Source organism: Symphalangus syndactylus, chromosome 6 (genome assembly GCF_028878055.3).
Source record: "Symphalangus syndactylus isolate Jambi chromosome 6, NHGRI_mSymSyn1-v2.1_pri, whole genome shotgun sequence".
Classification (NCBI taxonomy): Eukaryota; Metazoa; Chordata; class Mammalia; order Primates; family Hylobatidae; genus Symphalangus; species Symphalangus syndactylus.
Window position 1 is genome coordinate 142,831,048 of NC_072428.2, and position 15,775 is coordinate 142,846,822.

The 15,775-nt window shown below is 42.5% G+C and overlaps 1 protein-coding gene and 1 long non-coding RNA gene across 2 annotated transcripts in view; one reads left to right on the forward strand and one right to left on the reverse strand.

The window, feature by feature from the left end:
* Window positions 1–15,775, forward strand: part of ACTR3B (actin related protein 3B) — a 1,022,733-nt gene that overhangs the window by 649,323 nt on the left and 357,635 nt on the right. The window lies entirely within an intron of this gene.
* LOC129476908 (uncharacterized) lies at window positions 5,119–12,353 on the reverse strand. The gene is made up of 3 exons (XR_008655164.1): window positions 12,223–12,353; window positions 10,747–10,853; window positions 5,119–5,743 (listed from the first exon to the last, which is right to left on the reverse strand). It is a non-coding gene; the product is annotated as an uncharacterized lncRNA (long non-coding RNA).

Sequence of the window (15,775 nt, forward strand, 5' to 3'; positions counted from 1 at the left end):
TCTATTCCTCTAATCACTTCCATGCCCTCAATACACATCAAGGCCTTCAAGGCAATATTAGAAGGGAGGGAAGTCCAGCCCCCTTGCAGTAGCTGGCTGAAAAACAGGGTCCTTGTGTACTTAAGGAACATGGGAAATGAGAATCATCATTTTGTTGCTAGACTGCTCTAAGTGAGAATCACTATAAGGTCATGGAGACAAGGATATAGGCCAGCCCATGGCCACAGGCACAAGAGAACCATAGGACAAAGATGAAGGCTGGTCCTAGGCTAACAGATTACCATTAGAACAGAGAGGAAGGTTAGGGGTACATGGTTAGACCAGTTCATTCCAGTACCCCAAGGATGAATAGGGGTGCCCCTGTTCACTCTGGTATCTCCTCTGTTCTCAAGTGGGTAATTTTGATGAGATGAGGCCAAGGTTAAGGTTACATAGTAAGACTGGTTCATTCTGGAACCCTAAGGATGAATGGTGGATGCCCTGTCCAGGAAAGGATAATAGAGAAATAAGAAGGGATGCCTTCTTTTTTTCTTATTTTTTTCTCCTCTGTCCTCTCTTTGCAGATGGATAATTGTGTCCATAAACCACAGGATATGCCCTTTGGATGCATCCCCAAGAAATCTGGGGAAAAGTTTGATCCCCCAAACCTTAAAACAAACAAAAAACTAGTTTTCCCTTGTAATACTGTTTGGCCTAAAAATGAACTGGGACAAAATTATAAGAGTCAGCTTCAGAACCCAGTGTCCCTGTGCAGGAAATCCTCAAATTAGCCTCCTTAGTCATTTATAACCCATATGGGGACAAGAAGAACAGGGCTAGGGAGAAAAGAGAAACATGGGGACCAGAGACAGGCTCAACTATTGGCTGCTTTACAAGCTTTTCAGTCCCTTCCGGGTTGCTCTAAGAACTCTCTTCCAAGTAACTACCATCCGTGCAGGAATCCAGGCCACTGAATTGCAAATTGGACTAATGGGATAAATGGGAAAAAGCCCCACACAGCTTTCCCCCTCTGCCACAAGGTTGGCCACTGGAAATGGGACTGCCCTGAGATTCAAAGGGCCCCCAGGACAGAATCCCAAACCCTGATGGCTCTGAGCTGAAAGGGCTTTGTGATCCAGCTGGCTTCCAAATTAGACGTTGTAATCTACAAGACAAGGCCAAGGGCAACTTTGGAGGCAGCAAATAAAATTATAAATTTCCCTTTGGGATTCAAAAGCTCCCTACTCTGTGCTAATCTCCTTCTCTTAGCAACTCTCCTTCAAATACTGTTGGGTAATTGGGGCAAATGGCACCCCCTCCCTCCAAAAGAAAAGATTAATGCTCCTTTATATTACTCAAGGGATCAATTTCCATTCTCCTACCAGTCTCTGGTAATGTTGAAATACCCCACATCTCTTTGGGGCAAACATATACTTTCCAAGATGGGTGCCTGTGTAACATTTACCCAACCTCTAATCATTTTTCTCTCTAATAGCTCTATTTCTCCTGGGAAAGTTACCTAAATCTTTAACCAATACCTTTAACCTAGGAAGTCCTACCTCAGGGGTTTAGAAATAGCCCATACTTATTCAGATAAGCCCTAGCAAAAATCTAGCCAAGCAATCTTTTGTTGGGGGCTAACTTCTACAGCATATAGATAACTCCTCATCTGCTCCCTCTTCACAGGACTTGCACAGCAACATGCAGTACAAACCTTAACTTCCTAATGGAAGGAAAATGACTTTTGTTTAATTCAAACATGATTAAGGTAAATAGATGTTTTTGGTAAGAAAAGTTATAAAGAAAAGATATTTTATATGAGAAGGGATCTTGTTTGGTAAATTCTTGTCCTAAAGTAAAATTACTGATTGTTTAAAAGAGGGATGTTTAGGACAAGTCAGAAAGTTCAAGCATGTCATAGATGCTCTGTGTAAGTTGTGAAAAGATTCGTGAAAGGGAATTAATAAAAGAAATGTTACACAATTTTAAAGGTTATTAAACCTATTAAACGCTTCATAAACTGCTACTATAACTCCTAACTGTACAACTTGCCTACTTTAAAGCTGTTAAATTCTGAGTAAAGCCTGGGGACATACAGAGTTAGCCGTGTACCCTAGCTATGCTGGAAAGAGTCAAACCTGATCTTCACTTCTGTCTCGTGTTCTAGGCCCCAAAGCTAATACATAATTAGAATGGCTTAATTACGAGGCTTTTCACCAAAAGTAAAAGTAGTTAAGAGATAACAGTGTAACATGTACTTGAGACTACTGGAAAAACAGTTTTACATGCAGGATGTGTAAGGAAAGTAAAATGTGCTTTTGGTAAAAGATTATATGAAGGCATGGGAATGTGAATTTTTGGCCTAGTTTATAGGGTTAGAGGATGTTTCAAGTTAGAAAGCATAAAACTGAAGGTTTAAGCAAGTTCTGGAAGGTTTGTGAAAGATTAATCTTGTAAAAGAAATTCTGTATATGCATATATTGGCTAAAATTAAAGGGGTATTCAGTTTAATAAAATAAAAGCAAAGCACAGTTTTCTTAAAGCACTACTTTTTTTAACAGAAAATTATAAAGGGTTATAAAAGGTTAATGAAAATCTTACCTTATGGTAAAACTGATTAAGATTGGATAAATTTGTCTATAAGGTTTTGTTAAGAATTGCATTTGACATCAATAGTACACTAATGCAAAGGTACAATTTGGCTTTATTTGGACTGTATTTGCATAAATGTGTTATTGCAATGTGTTTCAAAATTATGCAAAACTCCTATAATTCTAGTTTGACTTAGTATACAGTAATAATTATAATTGTCATGTTAAATTATTGTGTGCCACAGAGGTAACAAATTTCCTTGTCAATTGTTTCTTCAACTGTGGCTGTCCAAAGACCGTTTGTCATCCACAATTGTTATCTTGTTTCAATGCCTTTTAAAATGTAGTTTTATATCAGGTATAGGACTCTAATAGGTGCTCTTAAATGCAGGTTGGAAAACTTTTCAGGACTCTCACAGAGAGGTAAAATGTTGATGAATATCAAGGAGAAGAGGAATTAATTGCATGGACTGAACTAAGACTAAAATAATACTTTTATGACTTTTTGCTTAAAATGTTGCTAATCCTTTCACTGTGTTAACCAGGCTGGGGGTGGTAGACATAGAAACTCTGAAGTCACCAGGGAAACTTCACAGCAAGGCTTTGACTGGGACTATTCCCTGCCTTCATCTGGCAGAAAGGACTCAGTGTAGCTGCCCCATACTTGGCCAGACGTAAAGAGTTCTTTCTGCCCTCTGCATCTGTCCTCAATCCTCCCTCTCGCTCGCTCTCTTCTCCTGGAAGGGGTTTCAGCCACATTGTGCCTCCTGCTGCGGTCTTTTTCCTTCTTTCTGCTTCCCAAGTTTATACCAGGCTACTTATTAACACAGGGCCAGGTGTGTTATAAGCATCAGTGTGAATTGTGTGTGTGTGGATGAGCTTCAGTGGAGCACCTGAGAAAAACAAAAAACCAGCCTTACAGATGTTAACCACGATGGCTCCAGTCTGGGACTCCAGCAGGCTGAGGCCTGAGCAAACTCACTCTTTTTTCAGTCAAGAAGCCAGGACATTGCAGAGTGCTGTGAAAATGTCCTTTAGGTGTCCCAACACCTTATAAAGAGTTTGCTTATTTCCCCAGTACAGAAATTCATGGTGATCATAAAAATTAGGAAAACACAGAAAAGTAGTTAAAGTAACTAGTAATTACAGTTAGTATTATATTTACTTTTTAGTAAAAGCCAGATGAAATAATGAGATGGAATTATATAAGAATATTAAAAGATAAAGCATGGCAAAAATTAGTCTAACCATCATTTTATGGCTGTCCAGTAGTCTGTAAGGTGGATAAATCGTAGTTTATTAAACATCTACCCTACTGGTGTATATTTAAATTCTAGCCAATTTTCCCATTACTTAAAAAAATGTAATAAACAGCTGTGTGCATTCTCACACAGCTCGATATTCTTAGACTCTCAGCCCATATTCAGATCATACCATTACTGAATGAAAAAGTATAAATATTTCTGATGCTCTTGATACCTCTTGCCCAAGCAAATTCTAGTTTCTGTGAGAGCCATAGACTGATTTGTGAGGTAGCCGCCTGGCCACCTTAGAGGGCCCTACTCTAAGGTAGCTGTGTGCTAGTTTATGCCTATGTGGCTGATCACGTGGTCCCACAGTGGGCTGAGAGAGGTAAAGTAGAGAAATGGAGGTGAGGGTTTGTGGGGAAGGGCAAACTTGGGGATGTGGTAGGAAGCCCTTGTCCAGGAGAATTCACATGGGTGAAGACATTGAGACACTTGGCCAGAGGCCCTGGAAGACCAAGGCTCTTCAGCCTGGAGATTCTTCCCCCTGGGACCAGTCTGGGCAAGGGTGTGGAATGCCTATACCTGCGGAGCGTGGCGAAATTCTTTTTTTTTTTTTTTTGAGACGGAGTCTTGCTCTGTCACCCAGGCTAGAGTGCAGTGGCACCCTCTCAGCTCACTGCAACCTCCGCCTCCCAGGTTCAAGTGATTTTCTAGCCTCAGCCTCTTGAGTAGCTGGGATTACAGGCACCTGCCACCACGCCAGGCTAATTTTTGTATTTTAAGTAGAGATGGGGTTTCACCATATTGGCCAGGCTGGTCTCAAACTCCTGACCTTGTGATCCGCCTGCCTTAGCCTCCGAAGTGCTGGATTACAGGCGTGAGGCACCGCGTCTGGCCAGAAATTCATTTTTATTTGGAATATAAACTACAGTGAGCAAATTCAGGTTTATTTGGTCTATTTGGAAACGTTCGGGAAAGAAACTGCAGTGAGCATTTGCCTGCCTACGGGGCCTCTTGTGCAGCCGTCTCCCACTTTCTCTGTGTGGGTGTTTCTACAGCAAAGTGAATTAGGCTTCCTGCTGTGCCACCACAATTAGCCGTGTGTCTACCTCCATTGTTAACATCCAATCAAGCAACAAGAAATAGCTGACTAGGAACATTCTTTCATCTGGAGAACTACGTTCTGAGCCTTTTCTTTCCAAGGAGTGCGGGGTGGACAGCATTTTCCCTTTGGTGATGAACTCTTGTTCCAGAACGTATAAAACCCACTCACGCCAACACTGAAAAACCAAACCCACATGTCAAGATAGCAAATATATTGGTGTTATACTGCTTAGCGGAAACATTAATATCGTATGTATCAATCTTGTAGAGCAAAGCTTTAGAGCTACTTATGAACCCTGGAAATTAAGAGGGAGCAAAACTGGGGGACACTCTCTCCCCCAGGAGGAGAGTTTGGCCATTGTCACATTACCCAGTGGTATTTATTAAGGTCGGCATGTGTTCTGTTGCTTGCTCTGCAGAAGAAAATGTATTGGGGTAATAGCAAAGGCACATGTACCCAGGGCCAGTGCTGGGTTTGATGGACGTCCACGTGGCGGTCAGCCTGTGTCGCCAACTGTCTTTGTTTCTTTCTCAACATTCCCTTTCTCCTGCCTGTTCAGGGTTCCTGTCTCTGAATAAAAGCCCCAGGAGGACCATGACTTTTTTTTACTGCTCAGTTCAGGTAATATACAAGGCTATAGTCATTTTTTATGGCCAACAGTCTTGATTCAGAAATTTGAATGTGCATGCCAAGATGTTAATCAAAATTCTGAACTTGACTCAAAGCTAAATCTTCCACCGTTCCCCAGTATGGGTCTGTGGGGAGGGGATGTGGCTTTTGTCCTCTGCTTTTCCCTGTTCACCTCCTTCCACACTCAGGAGCTGAGATAGAGGGGAGAGAAGGAGGAAGGCCTGAAGGTGTGTAAGGCTTACGACTCTTGGAGAGAAGGAGGAAGGCCTGAAGGTGTGTAAGGCTTACAATGACTCTTGAAGGCTACAAAATCCTCTTTTGTCCTCTTGAGCGTACACTTTCTGAGACCTCTTCAGCCCTTTGGCGCAATCCAGTGGACCAGACCCCAGAGGACTCCACCCAGCTCCCTGTCTCCTATAAATACTCGCCCCTTGTTCAATGAACTCCAGGAGTGGGTGAGATGACCCATCTACAAATGTACTCGGGCTCTGCTTCCTGAGTGCAACTGCAGGGGTGACCTTCAGCATCTGGAGTGGTGAGGACTCCAATCCTAGTTCACTGTCTCCGCATGGATGGGGCACCCGGTCTCCTTCTCTCCCGTTTCCCAGGACAACAGGTGGAAGCCGTCTGCCCTCGAGCTCCTGCCACCTCACCTCCTGCTCCTGCCCAGCTCCGTGGCTCCGGCAGCCCTGCCAATCTGTGCAGACCCTACAGAACCTCATCTCAGGGCCTTGGCACTGGCTCTTCCCTGTGCTGGAAAAACATTTCCCTCAGTTGCCCAAGTGGCTAATCCCTTTCCTCCTTATTTGTTCAAAAATCACCTTTTAGCAAGTTCTATTCTGGCCACCATATTTAACTTTCTCCTGCCCTGCCTCCAGTCCTGTACCCCTGAGTCTGCTCTATTTTTTTCTATGGTGCTTATCACTTTCCAACCTACTGTGCAATTTACCTGTTTATTATGTGTGTGCTGCTGACGCACCTGCTTCCAACAGGACGGAAGCTTGAGAGGGCAGGGGTGTTGGTCTGCACTGCTCAGTGTTGGATGCTAGATGATCAGAGGGATGACTCGAAACGTCAGTGCTCAATGAGGTTTTGCTGAGCATGCAAATGAAGCAGCAATCTCTCAAAATCCTCTTTTCTCTCGTGTAACTCTTTCAATGTTTGAAGTCCTAGATATTGCCTTTTAAAACTTACATATTGTGATTTGGCTTCTCTCTTTATGCAATTTCATATCTAATTCAGTTGTCTATTGGACATTCAATTTAATAACCCTTTCAGTATTTTTTCGTAGAAAATGGTGGAATTGTGTTCCTACTTTTCATGATTTTCAGCATGTTTCATATTAGAAAATTAAAGTAGTCTTGGTTAGTTTATTTTCCCTGGGGCCTGGAAATGACAGAATTTAACAGGTGAGCCAAAAGGCCAAATAATGTGAAAGTCACTGTCCGGTTGGACAGCATATTCATAGTGGGTGCCTCTTGTCCTCCTCCTCCAGCCTGAGATCTTGTGCCCACTCATCTGCCCTGTGCACCTCTGCCATCATCACCACCTTCGTTGTCTGTATTCAGGATGACTCGCTGTTCCCCCCACACACCGTGCGCTGTAGCCTCTCCTCCTCCTCACCTGCTGGGGAGCCTCCTGGGGAAGCCGCCTCTTTTGTAACCCTGCCTCTTTCTTTTCAGGACACAATTTTCTCACCATCTCTTCCTGGATGCCTTTCTTCATTCCCACATGATAGCTGTCACTCTCCTCTGGTCATCATCCTGCACCTGCCTGCATTGCAGACTGTTACGTTGCACACTGCACTGAACAATGCATATATCTATATAGAGTAATTCTATCATGTATCTATCATCTATCTGTCGTCTATCTATCATCTATCTGATCCCCTTTTTCTTTCTATCGTCTATCTATCTATCTATCTATCTATCTATCTATCTATCTATCTATCATCTATCTACAATCTATTTATCTAAAGCTGGAAGGACCTGAGGGCAGTTTCTATGAACCTTTTTTTCTTCATATTTATAGTCCTAGGAACAACCACAGAGCCTGGAAAACACCCAAATGCCTTGAGGGTAGAGTCAATGACTTATTTCTATTTGTGTATTTCCTGTACCTATCAAGACGCTCAATTATATTGAATGAAAAACTGAATGGATACAATTTATCTTCACAGACCAAGAATTCCCTAGCTCCTGTAAAACTAAGCTGGCTCTACTGTTCATTTCTGGGGCTCACCGTATCTAGCTCCATGCTTGCTGTTGTCCCGTGTGTGCCTTTTCTGTACCTGCTGTGTGTTTCCCATGTGTGTTGTGTGTCTCCCGCCTAAGTTCCTTTCCATTGTTTTCACAATGGCATCCTTGCCAGCCCACAAGACCTAGACTCTGATCCCACCTCTCAGTGAACTGTGTGTCCTCAAGTACATCACAACCTCTCTGAGCTCTGCCTTTTTATTGTTAACATAGAGAAAAATCTATGATGCCATTAGGCTTTACTGCAACCCCAAGAGCTCAGTACTGAGTGGAGTCTTGTCGTTGGTGAGGTGCTCTTGAGACTCTTGCCTGCAACTTTTCTGCCCTTGAACTTGCTTCCACCTTCTTGGTGTGTGGCCAGGCCATCTCAGCCTCACACCCCACAGGGCAGAGGATCCCAGAGCACTCCCTGTAAACCCACAGAGGGCCCTGCAGCCTGCACACTTCCCACATCTGAGCAAAGCTGGGCTTCTGGCTGCCTTGTCCTTGCTAGATCAAGCTCAGAGGTGCTCAGAGTCATGCTGGGAGGGTCTCCTTCCATCACCAAGAATGAAAGGCATGGACTGGGCCTGTGGGTTACAACAAACATCCTCAGCAGCCTCGTCCTATGGGGCTCTGGCCCCCGCCAGCTCACCTGGCATCCTTCTTTCCCACATCTACAGCCGGCTCCTTGCCTGGCATGAAACAGAGCAGGGGGTACAGCTGAGCCTTTCACGGCAGTTTTCTCTGCAGCATTTTAAACTGCTCATGGCAGTCTTCTCCCTAGAAAGAAAGGCCATTCTTGCCCCTCTCCTTCTCTCCAAAGATTTGACTTCAAAGGATATTTTTGATGTCCCTGATACAAGCTACTTTATTTGTGCTATAACTACAGGGGCAATGGGTGCCAAAGGGCACCAGTCACCATTTCTGTGCTTGAGAAAAAAAGGACAGATCATATTTATTTATGTGTCTCTATTTGTAACTCAAAGTAGAACAAAGAAAGTGCTGAAAATGGTGGGTAAGCTATGTTGTGAGCAGCACAAGGCCAGGCATAGCCAAATCCACATACGTTTGTGTCTCTCCACAAACTTTACAAGGTCAGACTTTAGCAGTGCTATTTCAATAATAAAAACCACGGGCTCTGTGGAGTTCCTGAGGAGGCAGTTGTCTTTAGGCCTCCCATGCACTCAGGAGTCAGAGCCACCGTGGCATGCAGGCTCAAGCCACTGCACAGGCCAGTCAACATTGCAAACTATGCATGATAGTATACTTAATCAATCTATAAATGTTATAGATGAGAGTTTTCACATCAAACAGAGTGACATTTAACATCAACACAAAACGGGATAACAAACGAACCAGTAGAAGGAAGGTAGTGTGGACAAGGAGCACCTCTTGGGTGTAACCTGATGGTCCTCAAGGGAGAGTCCTTCAGGTGGACACTTCCTTTGGTGCTGATCACAAGTGACAGTAAGATGTGTATGGAGGTGGCTGTGTTCAGCTGGTGAGGTCCTGCTCTTTGATAGACCATGAGTCCTCTGGTGAGGATCTTAGTAAAGGGTCACACCCCCATCTGATTGGATGCCATCTCTATTGATTAGGTGGACATCTGGTCCCTGCTGGCATGATGCCTTTTGAAGTACAAGGTGGGGTCATGTTTTAAGACAGAGTCACTTATGCCAATGATGCTGTATATAATGTATCCTCATGTGACTAGGGGACATTATGTTAACCTGTGTAGGGGGTGCTTCTACAAATGACCTCAAAGATTAGAGATCTTCCAAAAAAGAAGGCCATGTCTTTATAACTCCCAGAGCACAGTGTACTGTAGACTCAAATATTTGCTGAATATTGGAGTTTTGAGAAAGGAAAGATCACCTTTGATTTGGCTGGCTATTTCCACTCTCCTAGAAAAAGTAGGAAGGATGTTTTACGGGCACTGAGGCACTCAATTGAAACCCTGGTATAGTTGCAGCAGACTATGTACAACCAACGCTCTGGCAGGAACTCGGCCGTTCAAAAAGCGGGGAAGAGGTTCCTGCTCATGGAGGCGGAGGCTCCTGCTCCCCTGCCTGGACTGTGCTTCCCCTGTTGAGCTTGTTCCCCACTCAGGCCTCAGCTATGAGGCGCCTGCTATGCCCACACTGTCTACACTAGCTTTCCCTGGTTACTCACCATTTTTACACTCCTTTTATAAATTTCATAGCACTTGATGTAACCTGAGATGACTTGTCTTATTCCCTTTTTCTTGATTATTGCTGCATCTGTGCATGGTAATGTAAGCTCCCAATGGACCAGGCCACTGTCTCAGTCACTGCTCACCCCGAGTCCCTCACACAGTGTGGGGCTGGACGAGGCCTTCCATACCTGTCATTACTTGAGCTGACGGGAAGGTAGCCAAACCCCATTTGTGACCACATTATGGAGGCTTCAGCTGTCACGACAGAGGGAGGCGGGTTTCCGGCATATGGCAGGTTGACAGTGCCCAAACAATCGGCTCCCCGTTCTCTTATGTCATCTCACAATGGCAGGGGCCTTTCCAGCACCCACTTCTAGGGCACACAGGGCCTTCCTGGCGAACACTCAAGATGATGCTTAGGTTTGGATGGAGATTTCTTTCTGAAGCCCTGACCCTCATTCTGAGATAGAAGGCACTCTCCAGCGGCATCGTCTAAGTCTCCTATGCAAGATGATGTTGTCAAATATGGCAATAACCCAGCGATTATTTCTTTTTTCATTAAATGATAGATTATTATTGAAAATAATAAACATTTATCAAAATGATACAAAATGATTTTACCCTATCAGTTTAAGGAAACTCTTGGCATGTGCAATAGTTACTTCCCAATTGCCAAGTTCACGGTCAGGCTTTCCATTCCTTGTGATTATGTCTAATGCTCCTGAAAACTATGTACAGTAATCCCCAGCCCCACTTGCTAGCAGTGGATCTACAGGCCTACCTTTGGACTCAGTGCTGCCAGAATTTGGTCTTAGAATTTGTGGATTGCATTGTCCGAGTTAGAAGACTCACTCATGATGTGAACATGGGTTTTGCATCTCAGTTGATCTGTAAAATTCACAGCACCTCAGGAAATCTTTGAAAATTACAAATCTGATCACATCCCTCCTTTTCTTAAAGCGCTTCGATGACATCCCATTTTCCTGAGGATAAAATGTAAACTCCTTAGGTAGTTAAGAAGGTCTTCTAACACCTCCCCTCACCTCCCCTCTTCTCACTCTCCTTTCATCGTGGGCTCTGACCACACAGACTTCTTTTCTGTTCTTAAGCAAGATTCATTGTCTCTGAGCTTTCACACATGGTGATCTTCTGCCTGGAACTGCACACTACTTTTTTTTTTTTTTTTTTGAGATGGAGTTTCACTCTGTCACTCAGGCTGGAGTGCAATGGGGAGATCTCAGCTCATTGCAACTTCTGCCTCCCAGATTCAAGCAATCCTCCTGCCTTAGCCTCCTGAGTAGCTGGGATTACAGGCGCCTGCCACCACGCCCAGCTAATTTTTTATATTTTTTGGTAGAGACGGGGTTTTGTCAAGTTGGCCAGGCTGGCCTCAAACTCCTGACCTTAGGTGAGGCACCGCACCTGGCCTAGAATTGTACACTTTTTTTGCCTACACCCAACGGCTAATACCCATTACTGAAATCTCAGCATAAATGTCCGTGCTCCTGGGAGGTCTCCTGGGCCCACTGTCTGTGTCAGGACTCCTACTCTGGGCATCTCAGCAGCCTGTGCTCACCACCACGGCAATCATGACATGTTATTATGTGTATCTATTTAGTGTCTACCTTCCCTGCTAACTGTGCATGCTAAGAGGAAAGGGACCCTTTTGCCTCAATTCCTATTCCACCCCTCACACTAAACAGCATATTTGGCAAATGGATGAATGAAGGAATAAATGAATGGGGACAGGAAGTTGGCCCAGGAGCTTTCAGAGGTGCTCCAGTTTTAGGACTCAATGATGTTCTCAGCTCCCTTGATTCCAGTTGGAACCTCTCCTAGTTCTTTTCCTAAGCCTTGCTCACTCAGTTTCTTACTTCTCTCTTTTACTTTAATTTGTTTACTTCTGCACTCAAGATCTCTGTCAAATTATTCTTCATCAAGTCATCTGGCTCCTGGCTCATTACCAAATTAGCATTTTGAAAAACCACTCTGGCTTTGTGCATGCACGAGAGTACTCAGGTGCAGAAAGGGCTACATCGTGACGTGTGCACACTAGACGAGGGTGTGTGTGACATTTGTATTAGTGACTGCATGTCAATGTATAGGATTGGGTGCTTCAAAGCAAAGGACAGGGGCTCACAATTGTTTTTCTCATTCCGTATCTGAGGGAGATAAGATTAATTCCATAAATATCAGCATTTTCTGTAGCATCAATTCCCAGGGAGACTAAAAAAGCCTGCCCTTGAAAGGAACCTACCAGCATCGGAACAGTCTGCACCAACCCCTTCCTCTTTTGCGGAATTTTTATGAGAGTGGTATCTGCATTCAGAGTAGACGCTGTGTGTTTAGTAGCATTTAGAGATGGTTGAGTGTCTTCATTTGTCTCTGAAATGGGATCCCACATAATATAACTTTGCAAGGGATAAATATTCTTAATATGATAAAACGACTTTGTAATTTTTATTTGTTGATTAATTACTGAGTTGTGCCAACTTTTCCTGGCAGGATTTAAAAATCCAGGCTGGTGTGCAGTGGCACAATCGTGGCTCACTGCAACCTCTGCCTGGCAGGCTCAAGTGATTCTCGTGCCTCAACCTCCCGAGTAGTTGAGACCACAGGTGAGCACCACTAAGCCTGGCTAATTTTTGTGTTTTTAGTAGAGACAGGGTTTTGCCATGTTGCCCAGGCTGATCTCGAACTCTTGGTCTGAAGTGATCCCCCCTCCTCAGCCTCCCAAAGTACTGGGATTATAGGTCTGGGCCACTGTGCCCAGCTGTCAGTAAACTTTTTCTGTAAAGGGCCAGAAGGTAGAGAGAGTGTAGGCTTTGTGGGCCCATTCATATTCTTTGTAGCCACTACTTAGCTCTGTCATTGTAGTACAAAAGCAGCCGTAGATAATGCACGAAAAACATGCATGGCTGTGCTCCAGCAAAGCTTTATTACAGCAGTGGGTGGTGGACTGGATTTGGCCAATGGGCTGTAGCTTGCTGATTCCTGCTCATAAAGGTATTGATACTCAGTAAACACCCCTTAATACAGTCTCCTATTATAAATGCTCTCATTACACGTGAAAAGAATGTTTAGTACACTGTTGGAGTGTTCTATACGTGTCAGTGAAGTCAGCTAAGTGTTGTTCAAGATGTTTATGTACTCAATGTGTGTTTGTGTTTTTATTGTTTGTTTTTGTTTTTTTGTCTCCTTGTTCTAGCAATTCCTTAGGGGAGCATTAAAATCTCCATTGATACTGTGTGTGTGTGTGTGTGTGTGTGTGTGTGTGTGTGTGTGTATGTGTGCCTAATTCCACTTTTTCGGACTTATTTATTTCTTTCTTTTTGGTTCTACTAGAATTTGCTTCAGATATTTCAAATATCTGTTATTAGGTACATAATCATCTATAATTATGTCTTTTTAATGAATTAACACCTTTAAAATAAAATTCCATTTTTCTTCTTAGTTATATTCCTTGTTTTGAAGTCTACTTTGTCTGTTAACATAGCTACTCCAGCTTTCTTTTGATTCATCTTTTTATGATATTTATTTTCCCACCTTCTTACTTTTAATATAGCTACAATTTAAAGTATGTTTCTTATATCCAGAACATAGTTTTACTTTTTGAACTAAGCTAATAATCTTTGATTTTTTCTTTTGATGTTCAGCCACTTATATTTAATGTAATTGTTGATTAGTTTAAATGTACTGTTTTGCTGTTTTTTTCCTGTTTGTCCTATCTGTTCTTTATTCTTTTTTCTCCTTTTCCTGCCTTCTACTTGATTACTTGAGTACTTTTTTATGGATTCATTTTATCCCTCATATTGATTTATTAGCAATATAGGTTTCATTTAGTGTTTCTCTACAGTTTCCAACATATGATTCATCACAGTCTATCTTCAATTGGCATCATCCGCTTCACCTGCAGCATAAGATACTTAAGACTATAGACTTCCACTTTCCATCTCCTGCCCTTCATGCCGCTGTTGTTAAGACATTTTGCTTTTACATGTGGTGGCTCTGAAATATGTCCTCTCAAAAGATGGAGTGTAATTCACCTCCCCTTAGTGTGGCCTGGACTTAATGACTTTCTACTAGAGTTTAGAACATGATAGGAATGTTGGTGTGTGACTTCTGACTAAGTCATTAGGAGCACTTCAGCCTCTGCCCTGTTTTCTGTCTTGGATTCCTCACTCCGGGGAAGCCAGCTGCAGTGTCATCAGGACACTCACATAGCCCATGTGGAGAGAAATAGGCCTGCTGCCAACAGCCAGTGAGGGTCTGAGGCCTCCTGCCAACAGCCAGTGAGGTGGAAGCAGATTCTCCAGCCCCATTTGAGCCTCCAGATGATGGTGTCCTTCACCAACTCCATGACTACAACCTCATAAAAGACTCTGAGCTAGAACCACTCAGTTAAGCCACTTCCAAACTAATGACCCTTAATAGCTGTGACATAACAAATGTTTGTCATGTTTGGCCACTAAGTGATTAGCGTATTTTGCGATGCATCAATAATGAATACAAACTAACTGTCATTGTTATCATTTTTAAGCAATTATCTTTTAAAGAGATTATAAAATATATTTCATATTTAACTACATATTTTCCATTTTTCCAATGCTCTCATTCTTCTTTGTTTGTTAAAATTTCTATCTAGTATTATTTTTCTTCTACTTGAAGAACTGTCTTTGATATTTCTTATGGTAAAAATCTGGTGGTGATTAATTTTATCTTAGTTTCATCCTCTAAAAAGGTATTTAGCCTTTAGTTTTCAAAAAAATCTTTTCATTTGGAGCTAATTTAAAACTCATAGAAGTTACAAATTTAATACCAAGATTTCCCATATACCCTTTATCCAGTTTCCTCTATGATAACATCCTAAACATAGCACATTTATCAAAATCAGAAAACTGACATTACAACAGTACTATTAACTAAACTAAAAATTTAATTTGGATTTCACCCATTTTTACATGCACCTGCTTTCAGGGGCTTATCATTCTCCGAGGTTTTATCACATTTATGGACTGGAGTAACCACCACCACCACAGTGGGGGGCTCTCTTTAGTTTCCCCTGTTGTGCTGGGACCTGAAACTGCTTTAGGCTGTAATCTGGGGTTATGAGCAGGGTTATCTCATTTTTTTCTTTTTTTATGGTTCATATTTTTATACTGTCAATGTTCAGTGCCTGAAAGTTATTATTACAGATACATTCATCCAGTTTTTGACTTGATTTTAGTGGAAAGAGAAATATGATACCTGCTATTTATTATGGATGGAAGTACACGTATACATGCTGGAAAAAATTTAATTGCTCACCTAACATTCTCAGGCACAGGTAATGGAGCTGATGAGCTGTCAGGCTGGTCTGTCTCTTCTGTTGGAAAAGCAGCAGCTGGAACTTTGAATTTCTTTGTCTTTACTGGATCCCATATTAACATGTACATTACCCCTTAAATGGCCTATTGTTATCTCCTGATTTCCTGCATCAATCTATTTCCCCAAGTTAGAATTAGGTGAAAATGCCTCTCTGAATCATCTCCTATTTTCGGTTTTACTCTCCTCCTTTCGGGGGACTTTCTTAATTCCACTTTTCAATCAACAGGCAGTTTTTATTCTTATCTTCAGCAATGTCAGTTTCAAGATGATCTCAGGCTTAGTTCCTTGGTTACATAAATTTTCTCCATCTAATGCTATTGTGTCACCAGGTATTTACAGAAATTAATTCTCAGAGAATGTCAAAATTGATGAGATTAAATGTTAAGAATGACAGTCATCTGATTTTGTAGCTGACAGAAAGAGTAAAGGTTATTAATTATACA